This window comes from Pleurodeles waltl, chromosome 11 (assembly GCF_031143425.1).
Source record: "Pleurodeles waltl isolate 20211129_DDA chromosome 11, aPleWal1.hap1.20221129, whole genome shotgun sequence".
NCBI lineage: Eukaryota > Metazoa > Chordata > Amphibia > Caudata > Salamandridae > Pleurodeles > Pleurodeles waltl.
In genome coordinates this window covers 381,597,254-381,612,452 of record NC_090450.1, presented here as the reverse complement: position 1 = coordinate 381,612,452, position 15,199 = coordinate 381,597,254, and positions in this window count along the sequence as shown.

The window sequence follows — 15,199 nt, the reverse complement described above, 5'->3', positions numbered from 1 at the left end:
AGCTCTGGGCACCTCCCCTGAGAGGTGCAGGTCAGGGGAGTGGTCACTCCCCTTTCCTTTGTCCAGTTCCGCGCCAGAGCAGGGGAGGGGGATCCCTAAACCGGTGTAGACTGGCTTATGCAGAGATGGGGACCATCTGTGCACATCAAATAATTTCCAGAGGCTGGTGGAGGCTACTCCTCCCCAGCCTTCACACCTATTTCCAAAGGGAGAGGGTGTTACACCCTCTCTCGGAGGAAATCCTTTGTTCTGCCTTCCTGGGCCAGGGCTGCCTGGAACCCAGGAGGGCAGAAACCTGTCTGAGGGGTTGGCAGCAGCTGCAGTGGAGACCCCGGAAAGGCAGTTTGGCAGTACCCGGGTACTATGCTAGAGACCCGGGGGATCATGGAATTTTCCCCCCAATGCCAGAATGGCATTGGGGGGACAATTCAATGATCTTATACATGTTACATGGCCATGTTCGGAGTTACCATTGTGACGCTGTACATAGGTAGTGACTACTGTATGTACAGTGCACGCGTGTAAAGGTGCCCCCGCACTCACAAAGTCCGGGGAATTTGCCCTGAACAATGTGGGGGCACCTTGGCTAGTGCCAGGGTGCCCACACACTAAGTAACTTTGCACCAGATGAAGGTTAGACATATAGGTGACTTATAAGTTACTTAAGTGCAGTGGTAAATGGCTGTGAAATAACGTGTACGTTATTTCACTCAGGCTGCACTGGCAGACCTGTATAAGAATTGTCAGAGCTCTCTATGGGTGGCAAAAGAAATGCTGCAGCCCATAGGGATCTCCTGGAACCCCAATACCCTGGGTACCTCAGTACCATATACTAGGGAATTATATGGGTGTACCAGTATGCCAATGTGAACTGCTAAATTTAGTCACTAGCCTGTTAGTGACAAATGTGGAAAGCAGAGAGAACATAACCACTGAGCTTCTGGTTAGCAGAGCCTCAGTGAGACAGTTAGGCATCACAAAGGGAACACATACAGGGTCCCAGTGACACATAGACTAAAACAACATATATACAGTGAAATATGGGGGTAACATGCCAGGCAAGATGGTGCTTTCCTACAGAAAATAGATGGGATTGTGTCTGTTTTTAGACAGAAAATTGGGGGCCTTAATTATAACACACTAAAACGTCTGAAATGGTCTGATGCTACGTCTGGCAGCCTCATAAAATGGCTGACTTCGGAAAGTGGGTCGTCACATAGGGGTGGTGATAAGCAACCTGCAGCACTGTATGGACTAAACTTACAAAGTGAATGATAGCAATATGGACCAATACAACTTCCAAACGACATAGCTGCAGACCACCTTCTAATAAAATCTGGCTCACGCAACTAAAACTGCAGAAAAGTAAGATAAACGGGAACCTAAGGCACATTGGGAAATCACCAGTGAATGCAAGTGCACTCCAGGCTTTGCGATCCATAGGGAAAAAATATTATCAGCATGTTTGGGAGACAAAGAAAACTTACACTGAAGCTCAGGGTCTCAAAATAATACAAATATACTGCTTAGTAGGTACAAATACATTTTGGCAGTTCATAAATAACCTTAATTCCCAGCACCCAAAAGAACAAGCTAACTCAATCTCTAATGAAAGTTGGGTTGTCTTCACTAACACATTATACTTGGACAGCTCCGGAGTTTGGCCTACTCCCTATATTTCAACCTATGCTGAATCAGCTTTTAATCTTAACTCATTTCAGCGTCTCATAAAAAGCTCAAGATAGGATGGGGCCCCAAACCATATCAGCCTCGCTATCCTCCTCTTCAAAACTAACACTGACCTTTGGGCAATTACCCTTCTTATTCTTTGCAGCAGTGTGGTTGAAACCAAATTGTCCCTTCATCTTGGCAAGGATCCATACTGCATGTGAAATATAAAAAAGATGATCGAGGGATGGTCATTAACTTTAGACTGGTTACCCAATTGGATGTATGGGTCAAATATTATGCAATGTTATTACTAAATGAATTGTAAGACTGGGCTACAGCAACAAAGTTAGTCCCAATAACTCAAACTGGGTTTAGGGAAACAGTAGCACTACAGATGACATGAAGGTCCTCTGGTTGCTAATACATGAGTCAATGAAACATACGAAATGCAACCTATTCTTCTGTTTTGCTGATTACTGAGTGGCTTTTGATGGGGAAGAGATCGTAATAAGCTTTACCTAAAACTCTGGCTGAGGTATCGCCATTACTTAGGGATATCCAATCCATGTATTAGAACACATGAGTAGAAGTTGAATTGACCCATATTAAACATGTTGTAGGAGGCTGGCCTGGTTTGTAGTGGGTACCTAAGGTACTTACACCTTATACCAGGTCCAGTTATCCCTTATTAGTGAAATGTAGGCAGTGTTCTAGCAGCTTAGACTGTCTAGAGGTAGCTGTAGCAGAGCAGCTTAGGCTGAACAAGGGGACATGCAAAGCTCCTGCAATACCACTATAGTTATACAGTACTTTTACAGAATAAAAGACAATACTCGGTGTTACCAAAAATAAAGGTACTTTATTTTAGTGACACAAGACCAAAAATATCTTAGAGGCAATAGTCCTTCTGGAGGTAAATATTATACACAATATATACACTAGTAACCAAAATCAGGTAAGTGAACTGTCTTAGAATAGTGCAAACAGTAGAAAATAAAATAGATTGTATTGGGCCTAGGGGCAGCACAAACCATATACAACAATAGTGGAATGCGAATGTCGAATTCCCTTCTAGGCAAGTGTAGTCTGTAGAGGGGCGCTGGGAGTATAAGAGAACACCAAAGGTAAGTAAAATACTGCACCGCAGAGCCCAGGAAAGCAGAAGTAAAGTACAGCAAGTTTCCTCAGGACACACTACAAGTCGTGATAAAGGGTTTTGCAAGAACCAAGCAAGACTGCAAGCAACAAATGATGGATTCCTGGACCTGAAGACCTGTGGAGAGCGGAGACCAAGTCCAGAAGTCGAAGAAGAGTCCAGGAAGGACAGGAGCCCCTACCACCCTAGAAGAAGGTGCAAAAGTGGATTCTCAGGTCAGAAGAAAAGTACAGAAGAGCACCAAAGAAGATGGCTGTGGGTTCCTGCTTGGTGCAGGTGATGTCCCACGTCGAGTTGTTGGATGCAGGCTGTTTGCGTCGCTGGATTCTGCGAACAAGCTTTGGTTCAAGCAAGTATGCGGTTTGCATCAAAAAGGAGCTGCCTGGGCCCAGGAGGGACCTGGGAGTCTCAACGCAGACTGAGGAGACAGAGGGGGCTCTCAGCACTTCAGAGAGCCCTCAGAAGACCACGCAGCACCCACGGGAGTCCCAGAACACAGGGACAAAGAAGATGCAAAGTGCGGTCATCACAGCACTATACTGGAAGGTCCCACGGCGCTGGAGAACAACTCAGGGAGCTGTGCATCACAGGATCGAGTGCTGACGACCTGGGCTATGCTGTGCATGAAGGATTCTTGTAAGAAGTCCACACAAGCCAAAGGAGCTGCAGAAGACACAGTGCACAGGGGTACTGTCGTAGCATGGGGAGACAAGCTCTTACCTCCACCAAATTTGGACAGCTGGACCTTTGGACAGTCTGGGTCACTTCAGTCCACCACCTGTGTCCCAGGGAGAATTGTTCATCATCAGGAGAGGAGTGCCAGAGTAACGGTTGTCATCGCAGAAGGGTGCCTGCAGAAGCAGGGAAGTGACTCATCACTCCACAGGAGATTCCTTTGGTTCTTCTGGTGCAGGGTGAAAACAGGCAGTTGTCAGAGCGTGTACACCTTGGGAATGGTGCAAAGCTGGCTGGTGCTGAAGTTGCAGGTCACAGGAGTCATCATGGATACTTCATTGCAGTTACAGCGGTTCCAGGAGCAGTCTGCGGTTGATCCGACGGTCAGAAGCTGAAGCAGAGGATGCAGAGGAGTCCTGGAGGAATCTTGCAAATTGAATCTGAGGAAACACCCAGAGGAGAGACCCTAAATAGCCCTGCAAGGGGGATTGGCTACCTACCCAGGTATGCACCTATCAGGAGGGGTCTCTGACGTCACCTGCTGGCACTGGCCCCTCAGAGGTCTCTAGAGGGTACACCTTGGAATCCAAGATGGCTAACACCAGGGACACTATGGAGGAGCTCTGGGCACCACCCTTGGGGTGGTGATGGACAGGGGAGTGGTCACTCCCCTTTCCTTTGTCCAGTTTTGCGCCAGAGCAGGGACTGGGGGTCCCTGAACTGGTATAGACTGGATTATGCAAGGAGGGCATTGTTTGGGCCCTTCAAAGCATTTCCAGAGGCTCTGGGAGGCTACCCCTCCCAAGCCTGTAACACCTATTTCCAAAGGGAGAGGGTGTAACACCCTCCTCCCAAAGGAAATGCATTGTTCTGCCTTCCTGGGGTTGAGCTGCTCAGTCCACAGGACGGCAGAAACCTGTCTGTGAGGTGGCAGCAGCTTGGGCTGCAGTGGAAACCTCAGAGAGCTGGTTTGGCAGTACTGTGGGTCCATGGTGGAGCCCCCAGGGTACATGGGATTGTCCCCCCAATATCAGATTTGGATTGGGGGGACGATTCCATGATCTTAGGCACCTCACATGGCCATATTCGGAGTTACCATTGTGAAGCTACATATATGTATTGACATATATGTAGCGCACACTTATAATGGTGCCCCTGCACTCAAGAAGTCCAGGGAATTGGCCCTGGACAAAGTGGGGACACTTTTGCTAGCGCAAAGGTGCCCTCACAGACAGTAACTTTGCACCTAGCCTTCAGTAAATGAAGGTTAGACATATAGGTGACTTATAAGTTAACTTAGTGCAGTGAAAATGGCTGTGAAATAGTGTGTGCACTATTTCATTCAGGCTGCAGTGGCAGTCCTAATGAAAGGTTTTTATGAGCTACGTATGGGTGGCAAAAGAAATGCTGCCGCCCATAAAGATCTCCTGGAAGCCCACTGTCCTGGGTACCGAGGTACCATATACTAGGGACTTATAACGGGGGTCCAGTGTGCCAATCAGAATTGGAATATGGAGTCACTAAAGTGTAGTGACAAATTTGGTAAGTATAGAGAGCATAAGCACTGGAGTTCTGCTTAGCAGAACTTCAGTGAGACAGTTAAGCATACTGACAACACACATAGGCCACAAACTATAAGCATTGGGGTCCTAGCTAGCAGGATCCCAGTGAGACAGGCAAAACACACTGACAAACAGGCAGAAATTGGGGTAACATGCCAAGAAAAATGTCCCAAAAATGATAATGACAAACAAAGGCCTAAACTGGGATGTGTTTTGGCACTTCTGCTTTTTAACTTGTACATTGCAGATATGCTAGATGCCATTACGCTTGAGAGTACTCACCTCCCAAGGATAAATACCCTTTCCATGCACTGCAATATGCAGGTGGCACGATTACATTTGACCACACTGTTATGGTCTTCAGAATTCTTTACTAGACCATGATAAATTTAATAAAGACAAATAGTTAAGTCATTACCAACACATCAGACTTACTAGTATTCAGCAGCAAACGAATATGCAATACCTCCATTGAGAAGCAATTGAACGATTGTTACTTAGGGATACGGATCACTGCAAATGGCTCTGCACTATGCACATTCCAAAGCAAATTTTGCCCTGCTTTCATTTGTTCTGACAGCCTATACAACAACCTTGAGGCACCAGTGATTAAACCTCTACTCTTAGTGCTCAACGGCACTAGTAGTTTAGTTTATTTCGCAGAAACAACCCATACAATACATAAATAGAAGAGAACAAATTATATAAAATAAAAACAATTGAATACAAGTTTATACAATTCATCTGCACATTAAAACATATGCATACGTAAAATTGACCATGATACTTTCAATCATAATAAAAAACCCGGCCTCTTCCTAATAAACCAGGCAGCAAATAGAAATGTACTCAAGTTGGAAAACTATAGGAATCTTTTTGTCTATTTGAAACACCTAAGGTGCTATAAAATAGTGTTCAATACTCAAACGTAAGGATAGGGGTTGTATCCATTTCATTCTAGCCAGTTTGAACATTAGGCATTAAAAATAAAACATGGTTGGTATCTTCAGTCATATCAGTGTATGTTTTGCATGTATCATTTTCTACAATACTACCCTACAAACACGTGAAACTATTGGTGAATAAATTGTCATGTCTTTATCTGGTGTATAAGATTTTGGCTTGTGGTCGATTTATAACGTCCATGAACTGTTCACACGAAGGATATACACGTGTGTTAAGAAAGCTCCAGTGAGACTACCACTTTTTACAGCTCTATAATGCTATTCAAAGACAAACGTCCAATAAGCAGTGTTTATAGTGTTCATGGACTCACCAGTAATCATGCAAATCCAGAATCCCCAACCGATGTTTTATATTGCATAACCAAAGGACATAATGGGTTTTGACAACATTAATGTAAAATTAGGTCATTTCTATATGAAATTAGCTCAGGCGTTTACCAAAATCTAGCCTATAAGAGAAGGGGTCTCAAAATCACTATATCCTACACCTAAAGTCAGTAGTATTAATAAGTGGCAGAACAGGAGAACTTTGAGGTACATTGAATAACAGCCACAGAAAAGTATTCTTATTATTGTATGAGAGCTTCAACATTTGCCTGTTCCCCAGATTTCTGCACCATATAATGAAGCAGTTTGAGATTTGGCTCGATAGATGACAATTACAGGTGAAATACATCCGGGGGTGGTGGCCTTATAAATTTTGATAGTCGCTTATGACCTGTATAGCCTTACTACAACACTTTTATGTATTTCAGATTTCCATAAGCCAGAATTAACGATTCTAACTTATCAACGTTCTCAAGGGGAGTACCCATCATTGTTAAACCACCCTTAAAATATTTATGGGGATTAAAGATGGTGTGCTTAGTTTTTAAAGTGTTGACCTTCAAACCTCATAGATCACAAAACTCAGAAACGTTGTTCAGTAGGTTCTGTAAACCCATTGGAGTTTGTGAAATAAGGAGGGTAACATCTGCAAAAAGAGGAGCAGGTATAGGCATACCATCAAGTTTAGGAAAGTCATGAGTACATTCTCCTAAAAAAATAATAACATCGTTAATGTATCAAGAAAAACAGTGTTGGGGCTAGGATGGAGCTCCATTTAACCCCTCTCTCTTTTGGAATACTTGCAGTGCGCTCACCCGACTTTCCTCAGCGTATTTGGCAAAAGGCCTGAAGTCTTATCAAACTCTCTAGTATATAAGATGTCACGCCCATTTACCTCAGGGTGTCCCAAAGCAAGGTCTTGGGACAAGATGGAAAGAAGTCCTTAGTTCAACAAAGGCCACATACAAATGCCATTTATCAAATCTTAGGTATTTCCACATTAGGAGAGTAAATTTAAATGATTGGTTGACTGTACTAATTTGTTCTCGAAAACCTGCCTGAAAGTGAGACAGTATCTGGGTCTCACCCATCCACCCCAACAATCTATCAGAGACTTTCCTACAAAGACTTTTTGTAAGTTGTCAATTAAACCAACTGGTCTGTGATTCCCAGAGAGGCTCATGGCCCTCTTTTTATAGATCAGGATTATTTCGACCCCACACTATGAATCAGGCAAGCTATCACCTAGGAGAATTTTATTAAACAAAAATTTAAGTAAGGACCCCATATGTTAATTTTACATTGATAAATATCCCCAAGAATCAATCAGGTCTTGGGGCTTTCTTAGGAGGAAGTGACTCAATTGTTTTGATGGAGGCAGTCACAGTGAATAATATTTCAGAGGCTTATGGATGGGTTGATGAATCAGAATCAGTACCATGAGAAGATGTACAAATAACCAGTTTGTAAATGGAATAAGTCAGTGAAATGATTAACCCTGCTATGAGGTTGTACGGAGTATTCAATTGATCTGTTACTGCTGACGCTACCATTTGCTACGATTTGGCAAAAGGTTGTGTTGCCTCTTCTCTTGGATGCCTCAAGTAACTCCAGCATGTTGGTATCAATCCAATTCTGTCTACAAGAAGCCATAGTTTGTATATAATAGGATCTTGCTTCTCTGATAGTCTGTGGATTACGTGACTTAATAGCTATGATCAAGGAAAGTTTTTCCTTCCTGCACTCGCTCTTATACCAAGGGGTTGATTAGCTATTGATTTGGGTAGTTTTGTTTTCTTCTTACAAAGAATTTTCAAATTTCTAATCAAAGAGCAGTGTAATTGAATGATGGGACGATTTCGTGGGTGACAGTTCACATAGGGTGTTAATATGAAACTAAACTCACTGTAGATCTGTGCAAAAGTATCATATTTGAAGGCTAATTTGAGCTATTTGACTGACTTTCTATTATTCCCAAGTGATAAAGTAAAATTGGAAACTTCTGAAACGATTAAGCGATCATGAAAAATGCTTCTGTTAACTGTTAAATGAAGTGCATTATGACCACTACCCATTATTGGAAGGACCTCAAAGTGGACTAAATTAGGCCATAAATTAAGGTCTCATATAGTGTAATTTATTCTGCTTCTGTATTTCCCTCTCGAAAACATGAAATATCTAGTTGCATCAGATTCTGAGCGACCATTGCAAGCATGTAATGAATATAAGAGGGTTAACAAAGCCAATTGAATGGCTGCTGATAAACAAAATCTTACCAGGCTAGCATTAAGGCTTCATTCACCTCGCGCAACGTCTTTAGTGTCAATACCTTAGTCCAACTAGTCCAATGGCTCACAAGTGACATTAAAGTCTCCAGCTTGAATAATGCGAGATCCAGCTTCTATGTTGGATAAATGATGGCCTAAAAGATTTAAAATAGGAGACTCTTTATTCCTTGCTGTGGTGCGATTACAGATATTATATAGATTTGTTAACTTGCCATTACTGCCTCTAAACAGTATCATGGGTGATCAAACATTATTCTTTTAATTTTAAGACATAGAGATCCTTTGACCCAGATTATTAGCCTCCCAGAAGGACGATCAGCATCTAAAAGAAGTTACTTCAAGACTGTATGTTACAAAGGTAGATAAGCATATCGGAGCAGTAGCCCAGGTTTCTTGTAGAACCACTATTTGATGAGTGTACATAGGAGCCCCAGCCATAGTCCAGCATGGCAGCTGTAGAAGCTTACTGGCTTACTGACTTTGACACTTTCTCAGAGATGTTTGTGTCCATTGCTAAGTATGCCTCAACTGACAGGGAAATCACTAGATCAGAATTACCTGATAGAACATCTTCCCCAGTGAGGAGCATAATTGTACGGACACTGTTGTTCACTATTGTCGCTGATGTTTGTAGTCACTCGACCTCTCTAAAGGGTGAAACAAGTGGAATAGTGTGGCTAGAGATAGGCTGCAGACTACAATAGTTGGAGTCAGTGGTAACTAGGGCGTCCTGGACTGATAGGTCCCTATTGTTCACGTTTGGAAAGTTGACAGGGTCTCAATTAGGAGCTGAGTCCCTTTGTGGCTTTGGAAAACGTTTAATCCGGGTATGCGATCCAGGTGGAGGAAATAAACGCACTTCAAGGCTAATGAGCCTGGGAAATATTTTTGTAATTAATTTGGTATCATCCTGAGGGTCATCATTACAAACTAGTCATTGCGTAAACAGGATGTCTGAATGTATAAGAGAATAACAATAGTGGTGGTACTGATTCTATTCAATGCTCAATGCAAAACTCCTTCTGTCCATGACATAAGTGATGGTGGCATTTCCAGGGAAGTTAGCACCTGGTTAGACAACATACAATGTACGCTTTGAAGACATTTTACTTCTTTCTAATTCCACCTGTGAAGCAAAAATAAGGTTGGAATGCACTCTTCAGCAACCACCACTGAAACTTATATCCCAATTCCTGATCTCTTGACATGGGATACAATGGGCTAAAGATCGCACCTTAAGAAGGGGTAGCGGGTGTGCTGTTAAAGTTTCTAATTTGAGCTATCAACACTGCCCATCTTATCTAAAAAGTGACCTTCTTACCCTGCAACTAAAGTAGTTATGGGATGCAGGAATTTCGAACTACATTTTAAACAGGTAGTCAGGAAACAGGTAAAAGTCCTCTCAATTATATAAGACTTTGAGAAACTGCAAAACGGGAAATATGCAGGCTACATAACTGAGAGCCTTTCTGGGAAGAAATAGACTAATTACCTCTCTTCCCTATTGTCCAAATCAGTGAGCAAAGGGTAATGGACTACTCCTATATGCATTGAGCGGAGAAGACCTCCAGATGACAGTGAAACATGTAAAATTTATGGGGAAACTTCTGTCTATTTTAAAGATTAAAGAGCCCCGCCGCATTTCGGGAAAAGTTTACTGAAGAAACTGTTTTTCCGATACACTTTCGTACATTCTCTCGCTCTAACACTGCAGAAAATACAGAATGTTTCTATGTTAATAGGAGAGACTGTTATTATTTTTAGTATACTCTTCGATTTTGTAGCTGCTAGTTTTTTACGGCTTTTTTTATATGCAATGCTTTCTCTTTTTAGCTCTGGTTGCACTTTTTCGGCCTTGCTCTATTCCTGTTGATCATTAAAGAATCACGCATGGTACAATTATAGAGATTGTTGTATTGTATACTTTTTAATTAATTTTACAATAATGAGTATATTAATTAAAGGGTTGTGTTGCCTCAGAGGGTTGCAAAAGTGACACAACTCTTAAGTTAGATTTATTAAGCCACGCAAGGCCACCTTGCTTGGCACCGAGTGCCTCGATAAATCTAGAGTAATGCAATGGCTGCGCTGCATTGCTTTGCCCCACAGAGACATTCCATGGGTGGAGCATGGGTGTTCCAACACATCCACCCATGGACTTTGATGCATACTGAGATTTACCAATACTGGTAAACCTGGAAATGCATCAAAATGCAATGCCTCATCGTTTATTTCCTTTCTATGTGTGCTGTATGCTGCAGCACACATAGAAAGAGGAAAAGGTCTCAGTTGATTGCTTTTGTGCAGGAAGGTGTCCCTTCCTGCATAAAAGCAATCTGGTCTGAAAACACGGGCACCCTTGCATCATGGCTCAAGGGTGTCTGCTTTGAGACTAGGCAACCAAAAGGGCGCCAGTGCAAGGAAAGAACAGGAATGAGTCGTATTATGTTCAGTTTGGCACATTTACCTCTCACACAGCCCAGCACAGCAAAGTGGCTTGCTGTGCTGCACGAAAGCTACACAAATATGCCTCTAAGCATTTATTGAACTGTATATATGGTGATCTCTGAAACTATCTTACTCACATTTCCCACTGAGGTCGGCAAAAACCGGATAGTACAAAAATATGTGAATGTCATCTGCTGCAATGAGTTCATATCTCGGACCCACAGCAACATAATTCTTCTTTATTCTTTCCTGCTTTTTTGATATCCAGTATAGCTTATGGATAGTAAAGAACGTGTTACAATTCTGCACAATATATAAAAAAATACTTGTAAGAAGTCAGTTGATTCCAGCAGTGGTAAATATCTGTTCAATAACCAAGTGGCTCGCGACAATTAAAGTTCTATTAGCTCGTGGAGCATATTGTACAACTTGGATTACTCTCTATAGTAAAGTATTATTTTAAAGATTTATGTATTTATTGATGGTTAATTAAAGCAATATATCCCCTTTTTCGTAATCTTCAGATTGCTTTTACAACGACGATGATGAGACAGTGGAGACAGCGTGATTCATGCTTGATCAATGCGCTGTGATAACCTACTGAGCTTAGTTCTCTTCTTGAAGAGAGAAAATACCAACAAGAGGAACCGAACTGAATGTAAATCTTTCCAACTACTGTTGCTGTTGGTAAACATTTTTAATTCTGCTGAGATGAGGTTATCAACTGCAAACAGAGCACATCTCATCTCTAAACTCATCAGAATGGTTACCTTTGAAACCCTCTCCTAAATTTCAGAAGATATGACTTATGTTGGAGTAATAGAGGGTGGGCAATTTAATGGGTTGAACCTTGAGTGGAAAGTTGTCTAGGCTCCTGGTCAGCTGGTAAAACTCAAAACATAGGAAAGCTAACCCTGGAGGGTCCTTACTTTATGCAGTAGGCATTAAGGGTCCTTGTCACAAAGATGAATGTACAACTGTATATTTACTACAAAAACTTGTTGTAACTCTACATTTTTTGCTATTCACCCATTTTGCTTTTCACCATTTCCCATTGTAAATGTACACCTAGTTATAAACTTACATGTCTCCAACCCTCAAATAAAGGGATGAAGTCTGGAATAGTAACTTTGCACAAGTAGGTGGAAATCTCCGCTACTGTAACAGAGATCTGCATATGGGTAAAATTAACAAAGTGTATTATTCTTTGAAAAATAATATAATTACTTTAATGTAAAATATAAACGTAAATTAATTTTAATTTATTTGATTTGCAGATAGAACTGATAACATACAATGTTACTGCACATCAACTCAACAAATTAAATGTGATTTACATAATGAATTTAAATATATTAATGTAATTATTTTATATACCATATTGTACATGCTGTATGTTTTTAATTTTTGCAGAAGTTTAAAAGGTTAAATTACTTTATAAAATTAAGTTTATTGTTAACTTTTAAAATAATAAAATAATAATTTTGCAACACACACATACAGTACATATATATATCATAACGTATATGAATATATATATATCTACTGGCGGTCGCCAGTTGGTAATTATAGTTAAGTCTGCTTTTGCATGGACAGAAAGGTTTTTAGTTTGCTAATAACTTCGACCCCATTTGATGAATCGTCATGAAACTTTACAAAACAAAAGTTCATCCACCTCAGCTCCTTCCTGGAATGTTTTGGAGTGATCTGTCAAGCGCATTTTCCATAGACTCCTTTAGACATGGCTACAGCAAAAACTGCTGAATGAAACTAAACCAAATTTGGCAGAAAGCTAGATCTTGGTGTACAGGTTATGTTTTTTGTGATTTGGTGTAAATCTGTTCCGTAGTTTTTGAGAAATTAAGGGTAAAACATAATTGTTTATTTGGACGGTTGGGCTCAAAAGAGTTCAGCGCACCTCCCACAAGACCGCAAATTTAAAAATAGAGGCCTGTGATTGGTCGAGAGGTCCATGTTTCCTATGATCCTTCACACTCTCCCAAGAGCAGGAGGGTCTCACAAGTCTCATAAGTGCTCTGATTGGCTGGCTGTTGAAATGCTAGAAATGAAATGCCTGCCATTACTATTTACTGTGAAAATTGAAGGTGTTAGATTGAAATAAGGGGGCAGCAGAAAGGAATGCTGCCCCCCAAAGTTTAGAGAGCAGGTTTCTAAGGGACAACAAGGGGCATATTTACAATGCCCCTGTGGCACAATACCACTGCCAAAGTGTCACTTTTCTGACGCTCCAACAGCGCAGTGTGCCAGACAAATTTATAATGCCACGCAAAGCCACCTTGCATTGCTTTTCATGGCCTTGTAAATATGGCCCCCTTTCTCTCATAGCTCTGCATGAAAGGGGCGTTCTATGCATGTTGGTGTGGGTGTTCCCTCACAACACCCATGAAATCTTAAACATTCCCAGATTCACAAGGTTTCGTAAACCTAGGGGTGTGTCAGATTCCTATGCCACCCCGGGCTGGCTAACAGTGGCGCAACGAGGAGAAATACTTTTATTTCTCCTAATTGTATGCTCTTTCTATGTGTGCTGCATTCCGCAGCACACATAGAAGGAGGAAACGCCATTAATGATTGTTTATGTGCAGGAAGGTGGCCCTTCCTGCACATAAACAATCACCCCTGCAACATTTTGCAGTAAATATGGGCCCTACTGCGAAGAAAATAAATGCATATTGTTTTTAGCTAAATTTACAATCTTGTGGGACTCTCGACAGATCGTGAACAAGAACAAAGGCATTTTGTGGTCATAACTTTTGAGAGGAAGTATGTTAGAGATGAGTAGATGGGTAATTCTTATTTTCAAAAAAAGTTATGATCTTGCAATACTCTCCCTGGATCGTGAACAGCAGAAAGTAGTAGGTGATCTTTGTATACAATGTAGTGTGCACACTTGGTACTGTATGAAGGAGTAGTACTGGAGATGGTGAATGTCAGTGTGTACTATTTATGCTCACCAGCTAAGTAAGAGTTGTGAGTAGAGTATGGTCTCTTAACACACCCTAATATGCACACCCATCAGAGAGAGGGGTCTTCGCAAGGAGGACAGTCCATGGACAGAGCATGCTATGCACAACTATATTCCAAGAGAGAGGTCTCAGAGGTGAGGCCAGTCTTTCTGCACACAGCCTACTATGCACACCCATCATCTGAGGCAGAGTTATGACAAAAGAGGCAATTTTATGTACACAGCCTAATATGCAAACCTGTCATCTAAGAGAGAGGTCTGACAGAAAAGATTAGTCCATGTATATGCCGTACTGCACACAGACATCATCTGAGGCAGAGATCTGACAGAAAAGGCCAGCCTATGTGCACACCATAATATGCACACACTTCATCTGAGAGAGAGGTCTGAAAAGAGATGCCAGTCCCTGCATACACCCTTATATGCACACCAGCCATCTGAAAGACAGGTCTGACAGGAGAGGGCAGTCCAAGTACAAATTCTAATACACACACCTGTCATCCCAGAGAGATGTCTGAGCGGAGAGTCCAGTCTCTCCTCTCACATCGTACTATGCACACCTGTCATCTGTTAGAGAGGTGTCAGTGGAGAGGACAGTCTCTCTCCACACATCTTACTACACACGCCAATCATATGAGAGAGTATTCTGGAAGGTGAGGGTAGTCTAAGTTCATGTCCCACTAAGCACAGATATCATCTGAGATAGGGGTCTGACAGGAAAGGCCAGTCCATGTACATATTCTAATACACACACTCTTCGTCTCAGAGAGATTTCTCAGCAGAGAAAGCAACCACTATTAGCACACCCTACTATGTACATCTGTTTTCTGTGAGAGAGGTCTGATAGGAACTACACAAATCTGCCATCTGTGATAGAGATCTGAGAGGAAAGGAAAGTCCCTCTCATATTACTACCACACACACCTATTATCTGCGAGAGATGAGTCAGCGGAGAGATCCATTTTTCATCACATACCCTACTATGAACACTCTTCATCTGAGACAGATATCTTAGTGGAGAGGTCAGTCTCTCGCCACACATCCTTCCATGCATGCCCGTCATCTGAAAGAGAGGTCTAAGTGGAGAGGACAGTCCCTCAACCCACATTACTTTGCATACA